Source organism: Coregonus clupeaformis, unplaced genomic scaffold (assembly GCF_020615455.1).
Source record: "Coregonus clupeaformis isolate EN_2021a unplaced genomic scaffold, ASM2061545v1 scaf1708, whole genome shotgun sequence".
Taxonomy (NCBI): Eukaryota; Metazoa; Chordata; class Actinopteri; order Salmoniformes; family Salmonidae; genus Coregonus; species Coregonus clupeaformis.
In genome coordinates, this window is record NW_025535162.1 from 80,001 (window position 1) to 97,500 (window position 17,500).

General features: G+C 50.6%; 1 pseudogene; it reads right to left on the minus strand.

The window, feature by feature from the left end:
• Positions 1-17,500, minus strand: part of LOC121563438 — a 48,188-nt pseudogene that overhangs the window by 19,464 nt on the left and 11,224 nt on the right.

Here is a 17,500-nt window from a genome sequence, read left to right on the forward strand (position 1 = left end):
CCTACTCCCTAGAAAGTGCACTACTTTTCATCTAAGTCCTATAGGGCTCTGGTCTAAAGTAGTGCACTATATAGTGAATAGGGGTGCCATTTTAGACACAGGCCGTGAAGCTGAACACACTCACCAAGCCCGACGCTGCTGTTTTCCAGCAGGTAGCTGAGGTGATCGAACATGGCTTTCTGATTCTGTCTACTGATGCGACAGAAGTAACACAGGAAACGGCAGCAGTTGGCCACCATCTTAGGAAAGGTGATTTCCTTAACAACAAGTAAGAGACAAGTCAACACTATTTTACTTAGTTTACTTTGCGTTCCAATATTACACTGTGAACGGGGAAAGAACTGACATTAGAAATGTTTTCCAGAATTACAAAGAGATGACATCAATGAACTATCAATCAGTAATTACTTTGAGATAGTCCCTAAACAGGAAATAAGGTGTCGTTTGGGATGCCAACCCAGTTCATTCCATCTGCTGTCTCTCTTTCCCTGGACTATTGCTACAGAATCACCTCCTTGTACTTTCATGTTTCTACGTTCATTTTTGGAATTAACTAATTAGTTATCCAATACACAAATGGAGCAAATGTCATTAAAAAAAAAACCCTGCTTCAAACAGCAAACACACACACACACACACAACCCCGTGTGAGCTGTTACCTTGGATTCCCCTCCACTCAGGACGTTAACCATCACCTCCATGACAGTTTCGTGCATTCCCAGAGCTCTCATCAGGTTGGGGTGCTGGTAGAAGACCTTGTTGTTCATGATGTCTCTGTAGAGAGAAGCAGTGGAGAGCTAGTGTTATGATGTCATAGAACAGCTAGTCATACCAGACCTTGATCCAGATCAGATCCTTGATTCTTCGATACCCGAGAAACTCATCGTAACAGCTAGTAAACACTTGGTTATGAACTATATTGGTTTTGTAAACATACAGTATACCAAGCTTAAAAAAGTCCTTCTTTGATTTCTTGAGAGAATGTATCATATAAAGTGAACGCCCCATGCAAGGTTAGTATGTAGTATGTAGTATGTAGTGTAGTGCCCTTACCCCAGCCCTCTGATCATGAGTTTCTCCTCCTCACGCCCCATGCGTACAGACAGCAGTGATCTGATCTGTCCCAGAGATGCCAGCAGTTTGATGGTATCTTCCACAGAGACTGAGTTGATGGTGTAGGCCTTTGGTAGGGCCCGGACCTGGCCCCCCGATGCCATCGTACTGACGGTGGAGGAGGACAAACATGGCTCTGACCAGCTCTGGGTCCTCCATCACGCTCTCCTGGGCCCAGCGCACCATGGTCTCACTGGTCAGCTGCTGCAAGGTGCCTGAAGGAGAGGACGCAACGAGCGCACCGCGGTCAGACACACAGCAAGCACTGGAACAAGGACATGGAGAAAACCTTTAGGCAACGAGCGCACCGCGGTCAGACACACAGCAAGCACTGGAACAAGGACATGGAGACAACCTTTAGGCAACGAAGCACCGCTGTCAGACACACAGCAAGCACTGGAACAAGGACATGGAGACAACCTTTAGGCTAGTCTATTCTCTCTATTATACTGTAGTTCAGAGACAGACAGAGACAGACAGACAGACAGACAGACACTAACAGAGACAGACAGACACTAACAGAGACAGACAGACACTAACAGAGACAGACAGACAGACAGACAGACAGACAGACAGACAGACAGACATAGAGACAGAGACTAACAGAGAGACAGACAGACAGAAAGACAGATACTAACAGAGAGAGAGAGAGAGAGAGAGAGAGAGAGAGAGAGAGAGAGAGAGAGAGAGAGAGAGAGAGAGACAGACAGACAGACAGACAGACAGACAGACAGACAGACAGACAGACATAGACTAACAGAGAGAGACAGACAGAGAGACAGACAGACAGAAAGACAGAGACTAACAGAAAGAGAAAGAGAGAGAGAGATAGAGAGAGAGAGAGAGAGAGATAAGAGAGAGAGAGAGAGAGAGTGAGACAGAGAGACAGAGAGACTGACAGAGACAGACAGTGATACATAGACAGACAGAGAGAGACAGACAGAGACAGACACCCAGAGACAGACAGAAAGAAAGAGAGAGAGACAGTCAGACCCAGAAAGGGACCAGCCTGATCTCATCTGTTTGTGCTGTCTAACCAACTCCTACCTGATCTCATCCGTCTATCCAACTCCTATGGTCATTGTCAGGCGGCGTAGGTGTTGGTAAGACAGCACAAACAGATCTGGGATCAGGTAGGAGTTGGTTAGATCAGGCTAGACGAGGACATACTGTAGATAGAAAACTTGAGCCTGTTTTATTCTCTGTATTCGCCAAGGACAGGAAGTAGTGGAGGGAAGTCATTATATCCTTACTAATGGGGATGAAGAGGAGGACGTCAGTCATTATATCCTTACTAATGGGGATGAAGAGGAGTACGTCAATAACTATTAGTCCATTCTACTGTTATCTAAAGAAGATATTGGTATTTAATCAGACTACTGTGTCCTGTTATGTCCTGTCTGCAGAGAGAGGTCTTACTGGACTTCTTTATGTGTCTGTGTAACAGAGAGAGGTCTAACTGGACTTCTTTATGTGTCTGTGTAACAGAGAGAGGTCTAACTGGACTTCTTCATGTGTCTGTGTAACAGAGAGAGGTCTAACTGGACTTCTTTATGTGTCTGTGTAACAGAGAGAGGTCTTACTGGACTTCTTTATGTGTCTGTGTAACAGAGAGAGGGTCTAACTGGACTTCTTCACGTGTCTGTGTAACAGAGAGAGGTCTTACTGGACTTCTTCATGTGTCTGTGTAACAGAGAGAGGTCTTACTGGGCTTCTTCATGTGTCTGTGTAACAGAGAGGGTCTAACTGGACTTCTTTATGTGTCTGTTACAGAGAGAGGTCTAACTGGACTTCTTTATGTGTCTGTTACAGAGAGGGTCTAACTGGACTTCTTCATGTGTCTGTGTAACAGAGAGGGTCTAACTGGACTTCTTCATGTGTCTGTGTAACAGAGAGAGGTCTTACTGGACTTCTTCATGTGTCTGTGTAACAGAGAGAGGGTCTTACTGGACTTCTTCATGTGTCTGTGTAACAGAGAGAGGTCTAACTGGACTTCTTCATGTGTCTGTGTAACAGAGAGAGGTCTTACTGGGTTTCTTAACTTTCTTCTTGTTCTTCGGCAGGAAGGTCATCTTCTTCTTCAGGTAGACTACCTTCTCCACCAGAGACATGAGTCTTCCTCGGATGGTGAAATCACTGTCCGCCTCGTTCAGCTTGTCCTCGTCGATCTCTATTCCTGAAGAGAGAAGGGGTCGATAATGTGTTAACTTAGTGCTGTGTGTAATCCAACAGGGATTGTGAAAAACTTTTAACACTATTATGAGTGGCGCAGTGGTCTAAGGCGCTGCATCGTAGTGCTAGCTGTGCCACTAGAGATCCTGGTTCGAATCCAGGCTCTGTCGTAGCCGGCCGCGACCGGGAGACCTCAAGGGGCGGCGCACAATTGGCCCAGCGTCGTCCAGGGTAGGGGAGGGAATGGCCAGCAGGGATGTAGCTCAGTTGGTAGAGCATGGCGTTTGCAACGCCAAGGTTGTGGGTTCGATTCCCACGGGTCAGTATGATTTAAATAATAATAATAATGTATGCACTCACTGTAAGTTGCTCTGGATAAGAGCGTCTGCTAATTGACTAAAATATAACATGTAAATGTAATGAATTCAAGGTCACTGTAATGACTTCAACGAAGCTCACAACTGAGCCAAACCAAGCTGAGCTGTACTTGGCTGGCCTGGTTAGGGAAAAGAAACTATGGGAGCCAGCCCAGTACTATATATAGTGTTAAACAGACATACCACAGTGTGTCATCAGGTCCTCATGGAAGTCTACAAGCTGTTCTCTGATGTCTTCTGGACAGGGACAGTCCACCTTCTCATCCTTAAAGCTCAGCAGCATGTTGATCTGAGAGGAGAGGAGAAAATCACTGAACGGTACCAACCTGCTCAACAAACTTACGGCCCTGATCGGTTAAGTATTCATTTCGGGGGGCACAAACTGGTGAAAGAGCTTCATTTAACAAAACAGAAAATACTTGGGTAACACTTTATTTGGATAGTCCATCTGTAGATGCTCTACAGACTATCAGTAACAATTCAACTATCTACTAACCTTAACCCTTATCCTAACCCTAACCTTAACCCTTCCCCTAACCCTTATTCTAATCCTAACCGTAACCTTAGCAAGCAGTTGCTTATCAACAGATTGTTTGTTTATAGTATGACCATCTGTACAGCTACAGATGAAACATCAGGACAATCCAAATAAAGTGAGACCAAGACTTGACCCCAGCAATGGTGGGGAACATACCAGGCGGATAAAGATATGACAGTGTGAAGATATTCACTGATCGATCGATCGATCGATAAGCCCTCCCTCTACCTGTTCCTGAGGAGGAGATCTGAACTCTTTGGTCTTCCTGGCAGTCAGGGCAGCAGACATGTTGAGCGCCTGCATGACCTCGTTATAGCGGAACCGCTGGTTGTCCTGGAGATGAGCCACGAAGTCATCGCTGAAGCCCACCACCGCCTCGATACGGTGGCGCACCTGACAGTCACACAGGTACTGGAGAAGGTGGCACATCTAGGGAGACACAGCCCAGTTAGCAACGAGCACTCTGCAGCCAGGCGGCACATCTAGGGAGACACAGCCCAGTTAGCAACGATCACTCTGCAAGCAGGCGGCACATCTAGGGAGACACAGCCCAGTTAGCAACGAGCACTCTGCAGCCAGGCGGCACATCTAGGGAGACACAGCCCAGTTAGCAACGAGCACTCTGCAATCAGGCGGCACATCTAGGGAGACACAGCCCAGTTAGCAACGAGCACTCTGAAGCCAGGCGGCACATCTAGGGAGACACAGCCCAGTTAGCAACGAGCACTCTGCAAGCAGGCGGCACATCTAGGGAGACACAGCCCAGTTAGCAACGATCACTCTGCAGCCAGGCGGCACATCTAGGGAGACACAGCCCAGTTAGCAACGAGCACTCTGCAAGCAGGCGGCACATCTAGGGAGACACAGCCCAGTTAGCAACGAGCACTCTGCAAGCAGGCGGCACATCTAGGGAGACACAGCCCAGTTAGCAACGAGCACTCTGCAGCCAGGTGGCACATCTAGGGAGACACAGCCCAGTTAGCAACGATCACTCGGCATGCAGGCGGCACATCTAGGGAGACACAGCCCAGTTAGCAACGAGCACTCGGCATGCAGGCGGCACATCTAGGGAGACACAGCCCAGGTAGCAACGAGCACTCTGCAGCCAGGCGGCACATCTAGGGAGACACAGCCCAGTTAGCAACGATCACTCTGCAAGCAGGCGGCACATCTAGGGAGACACAGCCCAGTTAGCAACGAGCACTCTGCAAGCAGGCAGCACATCTAGGGAGACACAGCCCAGTTAGCAACGAGCACTCTGCAAGCAGGCGGCACATCTAGGGAGACACAGCCCAGTTAGCAACGAGCACTCGGCATGCAGGCGGCACATCTAGGGAGACACAGCCCAGTTAGCAACGAGCACTCTGCAAGCAGGCGGCACATCTAGGGAGACACAGCCCAGTTAGCAACGAGCACTCTGCAAGCAGGCGGCACATCTAGGGAGACACAGCCCAGTTAGCAACGAGCACTCTGCAAGCAGGCGGCACATCTAGGGAGACACAGCCCAGTTAGCAACGAGCACTCTGCAGCCAGGCAGCACATCTAGGGAGACACAGCCCAGTTAGCAACGAGCACTCTGAAGCCAGGCGGCACATCTAGGGAGACACAGCCCAGTTAGCAACGAGCACTCTGCAGCCAGGCGGCACATCTAGGGAGACACAGCCCAGTTAGCAACGAGCACTCTGCAAGCAGGCGGCACATCTAGGGAGACACAGCCCAGTTAGCAACGATCACTCTGAAGCCAGGCGGCACATCTAGGGAGACACAGCCCAGTTAGCAACGAGCACTCGGCATGCAGGCGGCACATCTAGGGAGACACAGCCCAGTTAGCAACGAGCACTCTGCAGCCAGGCGGCACATCTAGGGAGACACAGCCCAGTTAGCAACGAGCACTCGGCATGCAGGCGGCACATCTAGGGAGACACAGCCCAGTTAGCAACGAGCACTCGGCATGCAGGCGGCACATCTAGGGAGACACAGCCCAGTTAGCAACGAGCACTCTGCAGCCAGGCGGCACATCTAGGGAGACACAGCCCAGCTAGCAACGAGCACTCTGCAGCCAGGCAGCACATCTAGGGGAGAAACAGCCCAGTTAGCAACGAGCACTCTGCAGCCAGGCGGCACATCTAGGGAGACACAGCCCAGTTAGCAACGAGCACTCTGCAAGCAGGCGGCACATCTAGGGAGACACAGCCCAGTTAGCAACGAGCACTCTGAAGCCAGGCGGCACATCTAGGGAGACACAGCCCAGTTAGCAACGAGCACTCTGCAAGCAGGCGGCACATCTAGGGAGACACAGCCCAGTTAGCAACGAGCACTCTGCAGCCAGGCGGCACATCTAGGGAGACACAGCCCAGTTAGCAATGAGCACTCTGCAGCCAGGCGGCACATCTAGGGAGACACAGCCCAGTTAGCAACGAGCACTCTGCAAGCAGGCGGCACATCTAGGGAGACACAGCCCAGTTAGCAACGAGCACTCTGCAGCCAGGAGGCCCTCCAAAGTGACTCTGCCGTGCCGACAGCAGACTTGCCCACCGGCATTACTTGCAGGGCACCCACTTTAAGATCAAATCAAATCAAATTGTATTTGTCACATGCGCCAAATACAACGGGTGTATAAAAAAAAGTATAAGAAAAATAAAAATAGCAGCACAAGAGATGCAAATCACGCCATCAGCAGCTAATTCTGTTCACCCGCTGGTGGTCGGACTTGATTTATGACAGGTTACATTTACTGGACAGCTAGTGATTTATGACAGGTTACATTTACTGGACAGCTAGTGATTTATGACAGGTTACATTTACTGGACAGCTAGTGATTTATGACAGGTTACATTTACTGGAAAGCTAGTGATTTATGACAGGTTACATTTACTGGACAGCTAGTGATTTATGACAGGTTACATTTACTGGACAGCTAGTGATTTATGACGGGTTACATTTACTGGACAGCTAGTGATTTATGACAGGTTACATTTACTGGACAGCTAGTGATTTATGACAGGTTACATTTACTGGACAGCTAGTGATTTATGACAGGTTACATTTACTGGAAAGCTAGTGATTTATGACAGGTTACATTTACTGGACAGCTAGTGATTTATGACGGGTTACATTTACTGGACAGCTAGTGATTTATGACGGGTTACATTTACTGGACAGCTAGTGATTTATGACAGGTTACATTTACTGGACAGCTAGTGATTAATGACAGGTTACATTTACTGGACAGCTAGTGATTTATGACAGGTTACATTTACTGGACAGCTAGTGATTTATGACAGGTTACATTTACTGGACAGCTAGTGATTTATGACGGGTTACATTTACTGGACAGCTAGTGATTTATGACAGGTTACATTTACTGGACAGCTAGTGATTTATGACAGGTTACATTTACTGGAAAGCTAGTGATTTATGACAGGTTACATTTACTGGACAGCTAGTGATTTATGACAGGTTACATTTACTGGACAGCTAGTGATTTATGACAGATTACATTTACTGGACAGCTAGTGATTTATGACGGGTTACATTTACTGGACAGCTAGTGATTTATGACAGGTTACATTTACTGGACAGCTAGTGATTAATGACAGGTTACATTTACTGGACAGCTAGTGATTTATGACAGGTTACATTTACTGGACAGCTAGTGATTTATGACAGGTTACATTTACTGGACAGCTAGTGATTTATGACAGGTTACATTTACTGGACAGCTAGTGATTTATGACAGGTTACATTTACTGGACAGCTAGTGATTTATGACGGGTTACATTTACTGGAAAGCTAGTGATTTATGACAGGTTACATTTACTGGACAGCTAGTGATTTATGACGGGTTACATTTACTGGACAGCTAGTGATTTATGACAGGTTACATTTACTGGACAGCTAGTGATTTATGACAGGTTACATTTACCGGACAGCTAGTGATTTATGACAGGTTACATTTACCGGACAGCTAGTGATTTATAACAGGTTACATTTACTGGACAGCTAGTGATTTATGACAGGTTACATTTACTGGACAGCTAGTGATTTATGACAGGTTACATTTACCGGACAGCTAGTGATTTATGACAGGTTACATTTACTGGACAGCTAGTGATTTATGACAGGTTACATTTACTGGACAGCTAGTGATTTATGACAGGTTACATTTACCGGACAGCTAGTGATTTATGACAGGTTATATTTACCGGACAGCTAGTGATTTATGACAGGTTATATTTACCGGACAGCTAGTGATTTATGACAGGTTACATTTACCGGACAGCTAGTGATTTATGACAGGTTACATTTATGGGAAAGGACATAGAAACAATGATGCTACATTAGGTTTCTGGAACCAGAAGGATATGCAAATAGCATGTCCAGCGTGTTCTGCGTACCTGCAGTTTGACAGGTTCCGGTAGTTTCATCTGGAGCAGTCCTTTAGGCACCTTCCTCTCCTCTGCTCCAGGCCCCTCCCCCCCTCTTCCTCCCTTAGGGACATCACTCTGGGGCGTGTCCGTGGGCGGGTCCGTGGCCGTGTCCCCTCCCTCTGAGAACACGCTGGGTTCTATCAGCTGTAGAATGTTCTTCAGGTCCCCGTTATGGAACACCCCCATAATCAATAAGGTGTAGAACAACTTAATGAGAGGAACAAACAGGAACTCGGTGCTGCCCCCTATAGGATCTCTGACGTGTAGACTCCCCTCGCTCACCGCCTCCGTCAGCATCTCTATGGTCTTGGTCTTCAGGATATCCAGGGGGAACTCGGGGCTGAACTGGAAGCAGTCGGCTCCGCTGCAGATGAAGGAGGGGGAGGAGAAGCGCATGCGTGGGCGGAGGGAGGTGCTCAGGCCGATCCCTGGCAGGCCGTGCTTCTTCTTCTCGTCAGGGAACAGGGTGATGGACTTGGTCTCGTCCGTCATAGGGACGATGTACTCATTGTTCATCATGAGACGCGCCGTGGCATAGGTACTGGGGAGAGAAGAAATCAGCTTATTGTCCATTTGGTTGGAACACAAATGGATCTTCTGCCTTTTCCCCCACACTATGAGAGGAGCCCCTGGATGGACAGCATGTTGTGGGGGGTTAAGGGCCTGGATGGACAGCATGTTGTGGGGGTTAAGTGTCTGGATGGACAGCATGTTGTGGGGTTAAGGGCCTGGATAGACAGCATGTTGTGGGGGTTAAGGGCCTGGATGGACAGCATGTTGTGGGGGTTAAGGGCCTGGATGGACAGCATGTTGTGGGGGTTAACGGCCTGGATGGACAGCATGTTGTGGGGGGTTAAGGGTCTGGATGGACAGCATGTTGTGGGGGTTAAGGGCCTGGATGGACAGCATGTTGTGGGGGTTAAGGGCCTGGATGGACAGCATGTTGTGGGGGTTAAGGGTCTGGATGGACAGCATGTTGTGGGGGTTAAGTGTCTGGATGGACAGCATGTTGTGGGGGGTTAAGGGCCTGGATAGACAGCATGTTGTGGGGGTTAAGGGCCTGGATGGACAGCATGTTGTGGGGGTTAAGGGCCTGGATGGACAGCATGTTGTGGGGGTTAAGTGTCTGGATGGACAGCATGTTGTGGGGGTTAAGGGTCTGGATGGACAGCATGTTGTGGGGGTTAAGTGCCTGGATGGACAGCATGTTGTGGGGGTTAAGGGTCTGGATGGACAGCATGTTGTGGGGGTTAAGTGCCTGGATGGACAGCATGTTGTGGGGGGTTAAGTGCATGGATGGACAGCATGATGTGGGGGTTAAGGGCCTGGATGGACAGCATGTTGTGGGGGTTAAGTGTCTGGATGGACAGCATGTTGTGGGGGTTAAGTGCCTGGATGGACAGCATGTTGTGGGGGTTAAGTGCCTGGATGGACAGCATGTTGTGGGGGGTTAAGTGCCTGGATGGACAGCATATTGTGGGGGTTAAGTGCCTGGATGGACAGCATGTTGTGGGGGTTAAGTGTCTGGATGGACAGCATGTTGTGGGGGTTAAGGGCCTGGATAGACAGCATGTTGTGGGGGTTAAGGGCCTGGATGGACAGCATGTTGTGGGGGTTAAGGGCCTGGATGGACAGCATGTTGTGGGGGTTAACGGCCTGGATGGACAGCATGTTGTGGGGGTTAAGGGTCTGGATGGACAGCATGTTGTGGGGGTTAAGGGCCTGGATGGACAGCATGTTGTGGGGGTTAAGGGCCTGGATGGACAGCATGTTGTGGGGGTTAAGGGTCTGGATGGACAGCATGTTGTGGGGGTTAAGGGCCTGGATAGACAGCATGTTGTGGGGGTTAAGGGCCTGGATGGACAGCATGTTGTGGGGTTAAGGGCCTGGATGGACAGCATGTTGTGGGGGTTAAGGGCCTGGATGGACAGCATGTTGTGGGGGTTAAGGGCCTGGATGGACAGCATGTTGTGGGGGTTAAGTGTCTGGATGGACAGCATGTTGTGGGGGTTAAGTGCCTGGATGGACAGCATGTTGTGGGGGTTAAGGGTCTGGATGGACAGCATGTTGTGGGGGTTAAGTGCCTGGATGGACAGCATGTTGTGGGGGTTAAGTGCATGAATGGACAGCATGATGTGGGGGTTAAGGGCCTGGATGGACAGCATGTTGTGGGGGTTAAGTGTCTGGATGGACAGCATGTTGTGGGGGTTAAGTGCCTGGATGGACAGCATGTTGTGGGGGTTAAGTGCCTGGATGGACAGCATGTTGTGGGGGTTAAGTGCCTGGATGGACAGCATATTGTGGGGGTTAAGTGCCTGGATGGACAGCATGTTGTGGGGGTTAAGTGTCTGGATGGACAGCATGTTGTGGGGGTTAAGTGTCTGGATGGACAGCCTGTTGTGGGGATTAAGTGTCTGAATGGACAGCATGTTGTGGGGGTTAAGTGCCTGGATGGACAGCATGTTGTGGGGGTTAAGTGTCTGGATGGACAGCATGTTGTGGGGGTTAAGTGTCTGGATGGACAGCATGTTGTGGGGGTTAAGGGCCTGGATGGACAGCATGTTGTGGGGGTTAAGGGCCTGGATGGACAGCATGTTGTGGGGGTTAAGTGCCTGGATGGACAGCATGTTGTGGGGGTTAAGTGCCTTGCTCAAGGGCACAATGCTAATGGTAGATCTGACCCAGCAGCCCAACTGCAGCCAGTTCAGTCTCCACTTTTACATCGACACGACCGTGACTTAAACCAGCGACCTTCCGGTTCCTGGCCCACCTCTCTGACCTGTGGGCTACCTACCTGAGGTGGATGTCTATGAGCAGGTCGTAGTATCCAGTCCTGAGGAGACCAGGCATGTACTTGTTCTCTATGGCGTAGAGCAGCTGTGCCTCGTCGGCGTGGGAGCAGAGGGCGTGGGCCACACGGTTGTTCCCCAGAGCACACACAGCAGAGTACAACCTCAGAGTATGATAGTGGAACTTCAACAGGTCCTTCTGCTCAGTCAACTCCAGGATATCAACTGACCTGGGGAGGAGGAGGAGGAGGAGGAGGAGGAGGAGAGGGGGGGAGGGAGGAGGAGGAGAGGGGGAGGAGGAGGAGGAGGAAGAGGAGGAAGAGGAGGGGGAGATGTAGAGGAGGAGGTGGAGAAGGGGGAGGAGGAGGAGAGGGGGAGGAGGAGGAGGAGGAGGAGAGGGGAGGAGGAGAGGGGGAGGAGGAGGAAGAGGAGGAAGAAGGAGGAAGAGGAGGAGAGGGGGAGGAGGAGGAGGAGGAGGAGGAGGAGGAGGGGAGAGGAAGAGGAAGAAGGAAGAAGAGGAGAGGTAGAGGAGAAGGAGGAGGAGGAGAAGAAGGGGAGAGGAAGAGGAAGAGGAGGAGGAAGAGGTAGAAGAGGAGGAGGAGGAGGAAGAGGAGGAAGAGGAGGGGGAGATGTAGAGGAGGAGGTGGAGAAGGGGGAGGAGGAGAGAGGACACACAGAAGGTTAAACTGACACAGCTTAGTGAGGAACTTTCTGATTGCAACATTTTATTGCTTCTCATACATTACGTTCTGCTATCATTCACCTTTTCTGCTATCGTTCACCTTTTCTGCTATCATTCACCTTTTCTGCTATCGTTCACCTTTTCTGCTATCGTTCACCTTTTCTGCTTTCGTTCACCTTTTCTGCTTTCGTTCACCTTTTCTGCTTTCGTTCACCTTTTCTGCTATCGTTCACCTTTTCTGCTATCGTTCACCTTTTCTGCTATCGTTCACCTTTTCTGCTATCATTCACATTTTCTGCTATCATTCGCCTTTTCTGCTATCGTTCACTTTTTTGCTATCGTTCACCTTTTCTGCTATCGTTCACCTTTTCTGCTATCGTTCACCTTTTCTGCTACCGTTCACCGTTTCTGCTATCGTTCACCTTTTCTGCTATCATTCACCGTTTCGGCTATCATTCACCTTTTCTGCTATCATTCACCTTTTCTACTATCATTCACCTTTTCTGATATCATTCACCTTTTCTGCTATTGTTCACCTTTTCTGCTATCGTTCACCGCTGCACTAATTTCTAATAAGAAAATAAAAAATCTATAGCTAGTTCAATTCTTGACAGAGATGTTGGACTATATTTATGCCCTTCCTCACTCCTGACGAGTGGGCCAGGGCAGGGCAGGGTCATCACCTGTTCTCTTCAGGTATATGCAGGGACATGAACTGGAGCGGTTCAGAGCAGGTGACCAGCCAGCCATGGCGGTCGTTGACCCGGGATACGTCCACCTTGAGGAAGTGGTTGGGTACCCTGCTCCACAGCACCGGGGTCAGGAACTGGACATGCAGTCTGGGAGGACACTGGGGACTGGTGTTCCTCCTCTCACTCTTAAACAGCCCCGCTGACAGGGGCATACTATTCTGATGGAGAAAGAAATGGAGGTTTGCAGGTTAGGGACATCATTCACTTCATCACTCTTTCAAAGGTCAAACTACGGCTTTTGACCTAACTGTACTTTGTACAAAAAGTGGTGATCTATTTTTTATTAAACATAAATAAATACTTGGATTGAATTTACAACAGGCTTTACAGTCCTGGGGCTACTGTAGAGGTCACAGTCCTGGAGCTACTGTAGAGATCACAGTCCTGGAGCTACTGTAGAGGTCACAGTCCTGGAGCTACTGTAGAGGTCACAGTCCTGGAGCTACTGTAGAGGTCACAGTCCTGGAGCTACTGTAGAGGTCACAGTCCTGGGGCTACTGTAGAGGTCACAGTCCTGGGGCTACTGTAGAGGTCACAGTCCTGGAGCTACTGTAGAGGTCACAGTCCTGGAGCTACTGTAGAGGTCATAGTCCTGGAGCTACTGTAGAGGTCACAGTCCTGGAGCTACTGTAGAGGTCACAGTCCTGGAGCTACTGTAGAGGTCACAGTCCTGGAGCTACTGTAGAGGTCACAGTCCTGGAGCTACTGTAGAGGTCATAGTCCTGGGAGCTACTGTAGAGGTCACAGTCCTGGGGCTACTGTAGAGGTCATAGTCCTGGAGCTACTGTAGAGGTCACAGTCCTGGAGCTACTGTAGAGGTCACAGTCCTGGAGCTACTGTAGAGGTCACAGTCCTGGAGCTACTGTAGAGGTCACAGTCCTGGAGCTACTGTAGAGGTCACAGTCCTGGAGCTACTGTAGAGGTCACAGTCCTGGAGCTACTGTAGAGGTCACAGTCCTGGAGCTACTGTAGAGGTCACAGTCCTGGAGCTACTGTAGAGGTCATAGTCCTGGAGCTACTGTAGAGGTCATAGTCCTGGAGCTACAGAGACAAGGACTCATAACCTTCCACAGCCAGTGGAGACAGCTCCATAGACCTACAGAGACAAGGCCTCATAACCTTCCACAGCCAGTGGAGACAGCTCCATGGACCTACAGAGACAAGGCCTCATAACCTTCCACAGCCAGTGGAGACAGCTCCATGGACCTACAGAGACAAGGCCTCATTACCTTCCACAGCCAGTGGAGACAGCTCCATGGACCTACAGAGACAAGGCCTCATAACCTTCCACAGCCAGTGGAGACAGCTCCATGGACCTACAGAGACAAGGCCTCATAACCTTCCACAGCCAGTGGAGACAGCTCCATGGACCTACAGAGACAAGGCCTCATAACCTTCCACAGCCAGTGGAGAGACAGCTCCATGGACCTACAGAGACAAGGCCTCATAACCTTCCACAGCCAGTGGAGACAGCTCCATGGACCTACAGAGACAAGGCCTCATAACCTTCCACAGCCAGTGGAGAGACAGCTCCATGGACCTACAGAGACAAGGCCTCATAACCTTCCACAGCCAGGGGAGAGACAGCTCCATGGACCTACAGAGACAAGGCCTCATAACCTTCCACAGCCAGTGGAGAGACAGCTCCATGAACCTACAGAGACAAGGCCTCATAACCTTCCACAGCCAGGGGAGAGACAGCTCCATGGACCTACAGAGACAAGGCCTCATAACCTTCCACAGCCAGTGGAGACAGCTCCATGGACCTACAGAGACAAGGCCTCATAACCTTCCACAGCCAGTGGAGACAGCTCCATGGACCTACAGAGACAAGGCCTCATAACCTTCCACAGCCAGGGGAGAGACAGCTCCATGGACCTACAGAGACAAGGCCTCATAACCTTCCCACAGCCAGTGGAGACAGCTCCATGGACCTACAGAGACAAGGCCTCATAACCTTCCACAGCCAGTGGAGACAGCTCCATGGACCTACAGAGACAAGGCCTCATAACCTTCCACAGCCAGTGGAGAGAGCTCCATGGACCTACAGAGACAAGGCCTCATAACCTTCCACAGCCAGTGGAGAGACAGCTCCATGGACCTACAGAGACAAGGCCTCATAACCTTCCACAGCCAGTGGAGACAGCTCCATGGACCTACAGAGACACAGACTCATAACCTTCCACAGCCAGTGGAGACAGCTCCATGGACCTACAGAGACAAGGCCTCATAACCTTCCACAGCCAGTGGAGACAGCTCCATGGACCTACAGAGACAAGGCCTCATAACCTTCCACAGCCAGTGGAGAGACAGCTCCATGGACCTACAGAGACAAGGCCTCATAACCTTCCACAGCCAGTGGAGACAGCTCCATGGACCTACAGAGACAAGGCCTCATAACCTTCCACAGCCAGTGGAGAGACAGCTCCATGGACCTACAGAGACAAGGCCTCATAACCTTCCACAGCCAGGGGAGACAGCTCCATGGACCTACAGAGACAAGGCCTCATAACCTTCCACAGCCAGGGGAGAGACAGCTCCATGGACCTACAGAGACAAGGCCTCATAACCTTCCACAGCCAGTGGAGACAGCTCCATGGACCTACAGAGACAAGGCCTCATAACCTTCCACAGCCAGTGGAGACAGTTCCATGGACCTACAGAGACAAGGCCTCATAACCTTCCACAGCCAGTGGAGAGACAGCTCCATGAACCTACAGAGACAAGGCCTCATAACCTTCCACAGCCAGGGGAGAGACAGCTCCATGGACCTACAGAGACAAGGCCTCATAACCTTCCACAGCCAGTGGAGACAGCTCCATGGACCTACAGAGACAAGACCTCATAACCTTCCACAGCCAGTGGAGACAGCTCCATGGACCTACAGAGACAAGGCCTCATAACCTTCCACAGCCAGTGGAGACAGCTCCATGGACCTACAGAGACAAGGCCTCATAACCTTCCACAGCCAGTGGAGACAGCTCCATGGACCTACAGAGACAAGGCCTCATAACCTTCCCACAGCCAGGGGAGAGACAGCTCCATGGACCTACAGAGACAAGGCCTCATAACCTTCCACAGCCAGTGGAGACAGCTCCATGGACCTACAGAGACAAGGCCTCATAACCTTCCACAGCCAGTGGAGAGACAGCTCCATGGACCTACAGAGACAAGGCCTCATAACCTTCCACAGCCAGGGGAGACAGCTCCATGGACCTACAGAGACAAGGCCTCATAACCTTCCACAGCCAGTGGAGAGACAGCTCCATGGACCTACAGAGACAAGGCCTCATAACCTTCCACAGCCAGTGGAGACAGCTCCATGGACCTACAGAGACAAGGCCTCATAACCTTCCACAGCCAGGGGAGAGACAGCTCCATGGACCTACAGAGACAAGGCCTCATAACCTTCCACAGCCAGTGGAGACAGCTCCATGGGCCTACAGAGACAAGGCCTCATAACCTTCCACAGCCAGTGGAGAGGCAGCTCCATGGACCTACAGAGACAAGGCCTCGTAACCTTCCACAGCCAGGGAGACAGCTCCATGGACCTACAGAGACAAGGCCTCATAACCTTCCACAGCCAGGGAGAGACAGCTCCATGGACCTACAGAGACAAGGCCTCATAACCTTCCACAGCCAGGGGGAGAGACAGCTCCATGGACCTACAGAGACAAGGCCTCATAACCTTCCACAGCCAGTGGAGAGACAGCTCCATGGACCTACAGAGACAAGGCCTCATAACCTTCCACAGCCAGGGGAGAGACAGCTCCATGGACCTACAGAGACAAGGCCTCATAACCTTCCACAGCCAGTGGAGACAGCTCCATGGACCTACAGAGACAAGGCCTCATAACCTTCCACAGCCAGGGGGAGAGACAGCTCCATGGACCTACAGAGACAAGGCCTCATAACCTTCCACAGCCAGTGGAGAGGCAGCTCCATGGACCTACAGAGACAAGGCCTCATAACCTTCCACAGCCAGTGGAGACAGCTCCATGGACCTACGGAGACAAGGCCTCATAACCTTCCACAGCCAGTGGAGACAGCTCCATGGACCTACAGAGACAAGGCCTCATAACCTTCCACAGCCAGTGGAGACAGCTCCATGGACCTACAGAGACAAGGCCTCATAACCTTCCCACAGCCAGTGGAGAGACAGCTCCATGGACCTACAGAGACAAGGCCTCATAACCTTCCACAGCCAGTGGAGAGACAGCTCCATGGACCTACAGAGACAAGGCCTCATAACCTTCCACAGCCAGTGGAGACAGCTCCATGGGCCTACAGAGACAAGGCCTCATAACCTTCCACAGCCAGGGAGAGACAGCTCCATGGACCTACAGAGACAAGGCCTCATAACCTTCCACAGCCAGTGGAGACAGCTCCATGGACCTACAGAGACAAGGCCTCATAACCTTCCCACAGCCAGGGGAGAGACAGCTCCATGGACCTACAGAGACAAGGCCTCATAACCTTCCACAGCCAGTGGAGACAGCTCCATGGACCTACAGAGACAAGGCCTCATAACCTTCCACAGCCAGTGGAGACAGCTCCATGGGCCTACAGAGACAAGGCCTCATAACCTTCCACAGCCAGGGGAGAGACAGCTCCATGGACCTACAGAGACAAGGCCTCATAACCTTC